An 11,958-nucleotide genomic window follows, 5' to 3' on the forward strand; every position below is an offset into this window, starting at 1 on the left:
ATTTACAACTGTTTAATTGAATCAGTTTTTATTAATGTCCAATATTTTTAACTGTCAGAGTTTCACTGCACACACCCCCACAAGGGAGAAGCGATATTCAGCATAATATAGAACTCAGCATAACCCCTGGTTTTGAATTAAGTAAATTTTGATGAATCGGAAAAAAAATAAAATTGGGTTAAACTATCAACATGGAGGCAGAGACAGCTAATTTAAAGATAAGCTGATGATTCCTCAAAGGCTATAAATACACTAAAAATTTTACATGACAAATAGTTATCCGATTTACTCACTTCACCAGGTTGTCCTCCCATATCGTTGTAGATAGTCTTTTATAAGCAAATTAACACAACAATGATCAGAAAAAAACAAAACAAACAATATTTCTGGAAGGTTTAAGTGGAAGGTATTAATGGAAGCTGTGCACACCAGTCAGGGAAGGAAACTAGGGCCCTATAATGTATACATACAAAAGACCCCTTCCTTCTATTTTTTATAATAGGAGCAAAGATGAATAGATATGATAATGGTGTGGAGGGCAGTGTCTCACAAATGGATGGAGGGATTTCTATGCACTCAACATGAGGTCCTTTAATGGCTGGGGACTTATCCTTTGGCATTTCAATCAGCATAAAGTAGCAAAGAGCTGCTAGGATGATTCACCCTGTTCGCTCTAATTCCCTTCTTCCTCACGATCGTATCTCTTTCTTCACTAACAATAACAACAAATGCTTACTTTACGGCCCCTTTACGGTGAGTTTTGAACGTGTCACAGCTCGGTACATCTTGATCATGGGTAAACACACTCACGTGCTCACCAACATATAAAGAAGCACGCCTGAGTGAAAGTACATTTGCATGCATGCTCATAAGCAAATGCAGACACATGCTCCGGAGCTGGACTGTAATGTGCTCATCTCAACAACGTCCATCAGCGATCACAGAGAATACTAATCTGCTGATTGGCCTCTACACTACCTTTAACAGCCTTTGATTTTTGACACGAAAGCAATTAGAAAAGAGGTTCAAATAATGTGTAAAGGTAATACATCACTATGGTGGAGTCGGCTGTAAATACGCAGCTTTGCAATTTGCAGTTTTGACTTGAAAGTGGAAGACGAAGCTGAAAAGTGAGACACAAACATCGCAACACTGCTCTCGATAGAGAGCACAGATACATTATATAAATATAGAGAGTTTATGACTTGCTATAAATAACTCTCAATTTATGGATTTAACTTTATTACATGACGATGTAATTGGAGGGCCATCCTTCAATTATTGATTCTTCATCTAAGTGGACTGGAGCTTCAAATGCCGCTCAGTAAAGGCACAGACAATCCTACAGATCTCCAACTCTGAAAACAACAATGACAAAAAAGAAACAGTCCACCGCCACCACCCCGCCCCCACCACCCTCCCACCCCCCACCCCATCAGCAGGTCTTGATTGAATCAAAAATGACTTATGCAGAGAAATCGGTTAGCATTGATCCACCCACTCCTTGCTGCATGAAGCGCGTGGCTGTTTGGATGCAGAGCAGCTTATTCATGAAGGCAGGAGCATCAGAACAAACTCTGTATGTTTCACCACACACATCTTTATCTGTGCTCAGCGGCTGTCAAAGTAGACACACACACACACACACACACACACACACACACACACACACACACACACACACACACACACACACACACACGGCACAGCCTGGATGCACACCAATGGTTGCGTTACCAGACTGTATCAGGACAGGCCAGCATTCGTTTCAGTTTACTAGACTGACCTGTAGTTGGGTTTTTATTTATTTTTTTATTATTCCAGCTTCACAACCAGAAATATGCAAAGAGGAGCTGTGGAAAACAGAGCAAGAGGAAAAAAAACATTCAACTGGATGTTACGGTTTGTTCTTTCATTTCTCAAAACATTGAAAATTGTGGATTTCTGCCAGGTAAACGATTAAATTCCAGAATAAAATGGTGGCACTGAATATGCTCTATTCCTAGCTGGGGCATATAAAAGCTGCCAGTTGTAGCTCTTAACTCTGGTGTGTCAACAGCCAAATGAAACACAACCCCCTGTGGTGAACATATGAAGTATAACACAAGTATTCTGACATACAGCTTCTCAACTTGGAGCCCAAAATTCTTAGTATATCTCATTCAATTTCAGCAAGGAACTGGGAAGGTTCCTTTTTTTTTGTGCATATCTGTTGTCATGGTTGCAATTAAAACATGTTTGATTTTGATCATGAAACGAACTCTGGCCTCCCACACTAAAGGCCAGTGCTTTGTTGGGTCACCCAACTCCTCCAGCTTCCTCCCTACATGGGTAGTGTTGCTCTCTAATTGCGTCACAGCATCTCTTCAGTCTAATGAACAAAAACAAGCTCGATATTATTCAACTGTACAGTCAAGGTGGTTATGTCTGTTCAGTGCTCAATATGGGATTGTCACAACTGTTGCTTTCCAGGTGCCTCCTGACTTAAACTGCTGCTCCATAAATCACAACCATGCAAGCAAAACAAAACAGTGTTGCCTAAATATATTAAGAAACATTTAATTACAAAAACCGTAAGTACACTAGTTTTCTTTAGAAAATCCATGTAGGCTAGTAATTTCTTTCAACATACCATAGTACCACATTATCTTCTCTAATAAGGGTTTCTTCTTCCAGAAATGTCAAACTGGTCGTACTTTTATCATTTGAAGGCATCCGTGTTCTCTATTTCTAGCTCAGAGTCGCATGATGAGTTCAACACATTCTGCACTTTACCTTTTCTTGGTTTTAGTTCAGCAAAGAGTTTCGATTGGCGTTTTTCTGTTGTTCCTTTTCATTGATCCGGGTCTGGCTATGTGAAGCGGCACACTGTCCCTTTTCACCTGGATTAATGGAAGTCCCAAAGCAAAGTACTTTTCCTCACATACTGTAATGACTAACTGGTTTTCTGTCAATAATCCTACTGAGCTCATAATTGATTTCAAATTCACCTTATCACAGCTTAGGCCTTTAAACCAGGGTGACTTAAAACTTAGACCCTAAAATCCTTGTCAGATTTTCCCTTGAGGGGCTCCACCCAGAAGCTTCAGGCTTTTTAGTCATTCATATCTTTGCAATACTTTGTTTCCTGTGTAATCTTGCCATATCTAATTGCTCAGGGCCCAATGAAGTATGCCAATTCCCGGTAGGATCAGTGTGTGCTGCAGTTTAGTGAGACTCTAATTTCCTTGAAGTCCAGGAAAGGAGGCAAGAAAGTCCAGACACGACTAGTTTACCTTTGTGCAACAAAACATAATCTGTCTTGCCTGAAACGTCAACAGAAGAGACTAAACTTTGTTTGATTAATTGTATTTGTACTGCAAAATCTATCCCTTCGTCTCCCAAAAGGCCTAATGTAATATATGTTTCATGAGAGCCATCCACAACTACTTCAGAGAAGTGAGAGTTTTGATACCACGGAGTGGTGGAAATCAAATGCAAATTTTTGTCATATGGATTGCTTCCGTCTCTACAGTTCTGGCTCTCCATTGTGTCGACTTCATTAGCATGAAAAAGGAGGGAGAATTACCCGCCATGGAAGTAATGACCTCCTGACTATACCGGTTGCTCTGGTAGATGATTGTCATGCTGACTGAGAAATTGTGCCATTTTACATGGCACAGCAGCACTTCCTGTTTCATGGATCAAGAATATTATATGTCACCTACTGGTGGACGCTAGATTGGAAAAATGGGTCAAATTGCTATAATACATTGGCAATAACCCTTCGCCTTTATGAGAATGATTGCCTCAACATGCTGTCCAAAAGATGTTTGTTTAATGTGATCCAAAATAACAATGGCTCAGTCCTTTTTTTTAAAATATATTTCGTAACAAAAATATAACATTTAAATAAATGCACATTAGTAGAGTTGATGGAATGTACATATTTTGGTTCATTAGTACGATGATTATTGCTTACACAAACAATAACCAGGTGGAGCTATGAGTAATTCCAAGCAAAGCATAAACCAAGTGAAAACCCATTGTTTTCTGCATTTTTGTTTCATAAAGGTTTTGCCTTGACATGACAATGTTTTGAAAACAATGACCATTCACACAGAAATGGCAGATATGCTGAAAATGATGCTGTTACTATGCTGGGCCACGAGTGGGTGCATTTGGTTATTTTTACAATGAAACCACATACACATGCACACAGAGAACAATATGCTATAACCATTAACCATGGCGCGTACATCGGTATGATGGCAAAATTGGACCGCAATTCCGGTTGACTCAACTACCAAGTCCAAGGAGAATATGGACTGAGAGTCATGATACTCTAGAGGCCGCCATTGTTGTTACTGTCCAGTTGCTCATGCATGTGCAGAAGAACTACAGCCATGGTGTGTGTGCCCACTAGCAGGATTTTCGCCATCTACACGGAGATGGAGTCGACGCACTTGTCGAAAGGTTCTATCTTCGGAGCCATTCTCAACCAGTTGCGTTTTTAGTGGCGCCGAGCACCGTTGTCATGTAAACGGACACCCAAAACGCAACAAGGTTTGGTCTTTTGCTTTCACTTGTGCATGTAAACGGGCCCAAAGTAGTTCTCCCATCGTCCTTATCTTCATCCGCCAAATAATTGAAGTGTGGCACTACGCTCTCTGGCAGAGAACAGAAAATCACACACAATACACTTTACTACATTATTCCACGGAAAGGAAATTTTAAATAATGTTGGCAGCAAGAACAAAAGTGCATCACCCTCATAAAGTGTTCACACAAACAACAAGTAGTTGTGTGTGTAAGTAGTTATATATTGATATACACTGTAATGTAATTTGGTATAATGAAGCAAAGAAACACATGGTTTTTTATCAATTCTTTATATTTTACTCTTGTTTTGTTCCGTGAAAAAATAATCAGGCCTGGTTGGCTAAATACTATATATATATATAGCTGCTGGGAGAGTTTAGGGGAAAAGTCTTTTATTGGAAATACTTAAGGTTGTTTAATTGATGAGATGAGTTATTTTTACCCTGATTTGACAAGATTACAAATCCTATCCGGAGGAGAGAGGTTATCATGAACATGTGTGTTTGGAATAATGGGGGGCAGCATTCAGTCGGCCTAACATGCAAACATAAGTGTGAAGATATCTGCTGAAGCATGGCAGATGTTTGTTTGGTTTGTAGTTTGTTTTCCAGCATGCAACTTTATTGACAAAACACACAGTGCCACTTTAGAACATAGTTCTGTGTCATATGCCCATTCAGGATTCCCTTTGTATGACGGTGTCATGTCTATTTCTGTTTATTTGTGTGGATCACCATCACTCACAATTGTTTCTGTTCCTAGTGTGACTGCAAAGATAGACATAAGAACAAGGACTTTTGAGCTATCACCTTAGCGGTGATACAGGCTTCTCCACCGTCTCAAAATTTGCTTTCTAAAATCAACATATCAAAGCCCCCACATGATTGAATGAAGGAGTCCTTTGAGAATGAAGAATTATCTCTCAAAGGGCAGATCAAAGTTTATGTCGGCCTTGAAAGTATAGACACAAGGTTGTGGGAGATGATTCAGTTGACTTTTATTCTATTATCTTTTGCTCTGAAGATTAAATAAACAAGCTTGTTTTGAAGTCACAATAGCCAAGTTTAGCTGACTGCCATTCATTTTCCAGGCACATTTGGTTCTGGATGCCAAGTGCCATTTAAAAAGCTCACTCAATGTAGAAAAATACAAAAGAAAGAAAAGAAAAAAGTACATTTATTTCAAAAGAAGCGAAGTCTTTGAAAACATTTAAAGTAAAAATGAAAAAAAAGCCACAGCTGTTTGAAAAGCAGTGTGTTGTGTGCTATTAGGACCCTTTGCAGTGACATGACTGAAGAAATAACACAACAAGGAGGGACATGCTTCTGAGCTTTTATTATTTCCTTATCCCTGCTACGACAAGGCAGTGTCATTTAGCTTCACCACAGCAAAAACAAAAGTAATTGAAACCTCATATCAGCGCTGAGGTTCCATTTTCATTTCATGTTGCAAAGTCCAGATCTGGTGTTGATTTCCATATAAATCATTGAGAAAGCCTTTATGGTTGGCCGCTGCAGAGGGTATCTTCTTTTGCACATGTAGTGTACTGTGAGGATTGAACTTGTATCTGTCAAGTGATGCTCTCTGTTTATAGTAAGAGAGAGAGAGAGAGAGACAGAGAGACAGAAGCATCACAAAAGCTCAGAGAGTTTCATTAACCTGTGGGAGTAACTTGAATTAAATGTTTCCCCCAAGGAGGAGTTGGACATAGAATGATTTTTAATAAGGCTCTGAAAAAAAAAATGAAGCTGTCTTTCATGATGCTCGAGTATCCTAAGTGGTGTAAACAACTTGCTGAACAGTTGCCAGCTGAAAAGCTAGCAGGACGACAAGTCAAACAGAAAATAAAAAGCTTCCTTCGTTTATTGAAGTGTTACATGTTAAATACCTCTGCAGCAGGTCCTAGCTGAAAGGAGGCTTTTCGCTCCGTGCACGTCTTTCTAAAAGCAGAGGAGAAATGTCTGCTCTTTTGAATACCGAGCCAATGTCATCGCTGTCATTATGCAGATGTCCAAATGAGTTCTGGTGTTTATTAAGAGGTACGAGAGCTTTAGAATTCTTCAATCTGAAAGGAAATCTGATGGCCTGTCTCCTCATCCTCGGATGTTTTACTGCTGAAACTTTTAAAAACTGAGCAAATGGTTGTCTTTGCTCTGACCTGAAAGAATATCCTAGTAGCTCTGTTTCTATCCATTTTGACCTTTTTAAACAAAAGATCAATTTCTGCCCCCTCCGAAACAATAACATTTGTCTGGACCAACAATTACAGTATCATATATCTGCACCACAACTATAGATATGGACAAAGTATACAGGGAGGCGTGATTAAGAATTCATGGCTGTTTAAGCTGCGATAGCAAAAGAAATATTCATGTAATTTTGAAAAAGCTACAGAGAGGCTAAATGTGGCTCATCTACACATAGGCTCCATTTACGCAACAACGGTTCAAGCGATAATGCATCGTTTTTACAGTTTAGTTTCTGAAAGTTTTCTCATTTGCACTTCAACATATTGAAAACAATGTCAGAAACAGCAGAAACGCTGAAAACTATGTCGTCAGCGTGTTAGGCCACTAGTTTGGTGCCGCTGCACGAGTGTGGTTTCATAGCATAAACAGAGAAACATACGGCATGAATATTAACAATGCATTCTTATGGACAGACAATCAAGTTGGATCTCAGAAGAATGTGAAGTGGGTCATGAATCTCCTTAGGCTGCCATTGTGGTTACTGTCCATCGACTCCCGCATGTACAGAAGAAGTACTGACTACGGCTGTAGCACACATGAGCAGAAGCAACGTTTCAGAGAAGTTGCTTTATCCCCAGTTTCCATGGAGGATAGTAGATTGTTGCCATCACTTAATTAACAAAGGGTGTTTGCAACATAAAATTCATAAACTAATGCATAGTGTTTTAATATAATACAATGAGACAATCGCTCATTTTTTTGTTTTCATCAAGCCACTAATCTAACCTTTATTCGAATCACAGTCTTTAGCATGATACATTTTATGATATTTTCACTGCTCTTGAACAGAACAATGTTATTAAAGTGGGTTTTGTTCTCATTGATGATTTTCTTTACTCTTCAGAAAATAACCGTGTGTTCTTTCATAATTCACTCTGCAGAGCAACTCCACAAATTTCACCTTCGTTGCATCAACGGCTCAATCCCCGTTGTTGCTGGGTTTTTTTGCCCAAATTTCCCTTAGAGTATAGAATGACATATTAATCCAGCTGTCCAAAGTAATAGCATTTATAATTCATAATCCCAGAGTTGACACATGGGGTTAACCTTTTAATCCACATAATCAGCATTCTGTTTTATTAGCTGTTGCTCCCTCACCTGTTCCCCCCAATCAGGTGATGAATGGCTTTCATATCAGGTTAGTGGCACAGCAGGATATATTGCAGGTGATGGGATGTTCATCTTGCCAGAGCCAAAGGAGGGAAATTAATTAACAAAAACAGCCATGGTTACAAATCACAGTCAGCACGTGCGGTGTCCACTGCAGAGATTCATGACAGCTTCTTCATTTGCTTTTTTAACAGTTTATCTTATTTAAAGAGCAGATAGAGTAACAATATCTATATAGTAGATTGTGTGAAGTTCTGCTCTTGCCTATCTAAGCATGACACTGTCAATTTAACAGTGTGCATCAAAGAAATTGGTATGGGATGCAGAGTGAATTGCTAAACAACACAAAGCCAGTCGAGCGCGCCTGCGTTGAAACAGAAAAAGCGGATCATTTAGGGCACTGCTTAAAGAAACTTAAAAGAAGACAGGGCTTAATGAGACGTAGCCGGGGATTCAACAGTCTTGGTATTATTTTCCCACAATTCAATCTCATAAAAAATGAGCGACTGTCATTGCCAACATTGATTTATTCCCACAGGTGTGCATTAGTTTCAGGGCCTGTATTTCTTGGTGGCAAGCTGCCAGAGATTAACTACAGCACATCAATATGCTTCGTATAGCGGCATCCTCATTGGATTTCTTCTTACTCTGCTGTCTCAGCTATGGCTCCGCTTTTGTTACCTTCACTTCTGTCGGATTTATGGAAGGGTGAGCCTGCAGTCAATGTCAGTGCCACTTAGTGTAGCTTAACTCTGTCTGTCACAGAGTTGAACCTTCATCTGTGGAGCTGCATCAGAATTACAAGGAAAAGCCGACGATGGGGCGATGAAAGATTTCAGTCTGAACCATTCAGTGGTGTGGATTTTCTTTGCATGCGGAATTTTTGACTGCAAGGCTTTTCAAGGGTTAGTCACAGCTTTGTCATTTACAGGATCATTTTGGTAAAATAGTTCAAAATTAGCACTTGAATACCAGTTACTTCTTTAAAAAGCAGCACAGACTTGTAAAACTTATGCATTACTGTGTATTTCTCATTAATGTCTTAATATTATGCACATATTTATATTCCTGTAACATATTATGTGAGTAAGCACTGTGTGTGTCAGTATTAGTGGTGCAAAACATATAATTTTGGTTTGTTTGAGTTACTCAGACTTCATAAATGGTATTTTCAGCTGCAGGCGCTCCACTCCACACCCTCCCACAAGGGGGGGAAACAGTTTTTGGCAGTCATGCAGAACTTGGAGCACATCTGTCTTTGAAACGGATTAATGGAGGAATGACGACAAACAGAACAGCGACCAAACAGCTCAGATTAACTATCGACATGCAGACGGCATAAGCTAAAGTTTTTTCAGGGGCTACAAATACATCTTCAGCAATGCGAAAGAATGCTAACAACTAATAACTAGGCTGGACAGAGAGAGATGGCAGCTCTCCATACCAAATGGGCCTCTTTGACGGGTGATTTTCTTTTGTGTTAAAAGATTAATCTTGAGATGATATTTATTGTAACGAGAGATTTGTTATTGAGAAAGCTTGCGTTTCATGCTAGAGGTTCAGAAGGTAACTCAGACTTGGAAATTTTTCAACCATGTAAACAGGAACAATGCTGTGTGTAATCTTTAAAAAACCAAAAAATAAAACAATGTAAATTTAGAAAGTCATATTACATATAATGCAGCCATGCTCAACAACTATCTGTAATTATTTACAAAGCATTCAGATTTCACAAAGGAGTTCAAAACAGTTCCTGTATGACATAACGCATAAAGGTATATTGAAAGTAAGAATGTTATGACGTGCCGCTGCTCCTGTTGTCCACCTGGAGGCAGCGTTCTGCAACTTTTCACTCCTCCAAGTACTCAAAGGCCCTGTTTACACATTTCAAGTGAAAATGCATTATTTTGGCTTTTTTTCTTCAGAAAAGTTTTACGTTTACGTGGAATGTTTTGAAAATTATGTCTGTTTCCATGGAAATGGCAAAAATGCTGAAAATAATGTAGTTAACATGCCAGGCCACGAGGTGATGCTGTTGGCTGTTTTTGTAATAAAACGACATACTAATGTTTGCACAGAATATGTTAAACATTAACAATGGTGAGTACGCAGACATTCGTATGAACAGATGACCAATTCTGATTGTTATTACGGTGACTGTCAACTATAAAACTACCAAGTCCCAGGACAATATGGACTGGGAGTCATGACACTCTGGAGGCAAACATTGTTATCGTCCATCTACTGAGCATGTTCAGAAGAACTATTAATTACGGCCGTAGTGCGCATGTGCAGTAGCAGTTTCCCCCCTTCCCATCTACAAAGTTGGACCATTTTCAAAAAGTTCCACCTTGGGAGTTGTTTACAAAAGCTTGCCGTTTCAGTGACTGAGAGCTCCGAGTTGTCCTGTGACCCTGTGGACCTGCAAAGCATGACGAAAGTTTTCCATTTTCCCTTTAAAACGTCTTGTAAACAGGACGTAAGGCCAAGCAATGTTATTGATTGGTTCACATGATGCATTTTCCTCTTATGGGAAACAAGTCATATGATTTCTGATGTACAGGAGAGCCTGTGTATTATGTTTGAAATATTGGTATTGGATTGGTATTGGTTCAGTATAGGAGCGTAGTTTTACTTGGTATCGAATGGGTTGTGATTTGAAAAATTTATTTGCATGTATTATATATATTCAAAATATAATACTGAGAATGAGTATGAAATATTAAAAGTGGAAAAATAAAACAATGCTGAGGAGGTAAACATCTGTGTGTATTAGCTGAATTTGAAAAGCCAGAACACTATTGCCTCTCGGTGGAAACACTAGTGATCCGTAAATAAGAAAATGTCTTCCCTCTCAATATCCTGCACATTCATTGAGGCCCAGCACAGCAACACCCAGGATCTTCCTCCCTCCTGAAGGACTTTATGCTCACCTTCACTTTAATGGCTCCTGTGATGCGGTGGGGTATAGCTCGCCATAGTGTCCATGCAGTTAAATCAGAAAGTGACTGCTCAACAGCTTTAATGTCAGCCTGTCTTCACTCTCGGAGACAAGATGCTCTTTGCCGATCAGGAAATTGTGTCGTTTGATTGACACTCAAATCATGTGCAAATGAAATGAAGCCCCAGAGGACCCTCTGTGGACAGGATCGGGTTATTGGACCACTTTCAAGGGCGCTGAGAGACAAGAGAGAATTGAGGCTAAATGAATACCAGTATAGTGAAAACGAACTAAAAAGATTACAACACAATTGCTTGGAAGGGGGTTAAAAATAAGAAACAGCATCATAATTATTACAGTTGCACCAATTAAACAGTCTACTTGTGCTCTGGAGAAATTAGATGTGCCTGACCCAGTGTCCCCACCTAATGTCTGACTGGATGTAGAATCTAATCTCTTGATCATTCTGTCGGCTTGTATAAATCCCTAAAATATTCTCATGATGAACTGGAGTGTACAGATTTACCTGAATTACATGTAAGATTTGCATGACTTCACAAGTGGGTGAATGAGAAAATGTATCGCCTCAGTTTTGAAGTGGCTTTAAATTACACTGAGAGGAAGATAGATTTTTATTTTCCCACATTTACAATAATTTAGAGAATGAGTATACGAGACAGAAAATTACAACCTATAATGGTTTTGATTTACTATGACGTTATTATGACAGACCATCAAATGAATCTCTCAGCTGGTCTGTAAACTTCTTTCCTGCTCCGAAATGTGTCTTTGTTAATAAATGCTTGACAAAATAAATATTATAAACTTTTACTAAAATCTTAGCAATTCTATCATTTGTCTGATGCTCCCCGCCAGCTGCCCTTTAACGATGTCCCTGTTCCTTTTCATTGCAATCCATCCATCCAACCATCCCGTTATCTTCATTCCCGTTTAGTCCATATCGGGCTGCAGTGGCAGTATAGAGACGCCCAGAAATCTCTGTCCCTCCAGCTCTTCTGGGGGGACGTCAATCCCCTCTGTGACCAAACTAGAGATTTAATCACTCCAATGAGTCCT

This window comes from Lipophrys pholis, assembly GCF_963383615.2.
Source record: "Lipophrys pholis genome assembly, chromosome: 20".
In the NCBI taxonomy this organism is placed as follows: domain Eukaryota; kingdom Metazoa; phylum Chordata; class Actinopteri; order Blenniiformes; family Blenniidae; genus Lipophrys; species Lipophrys pholis.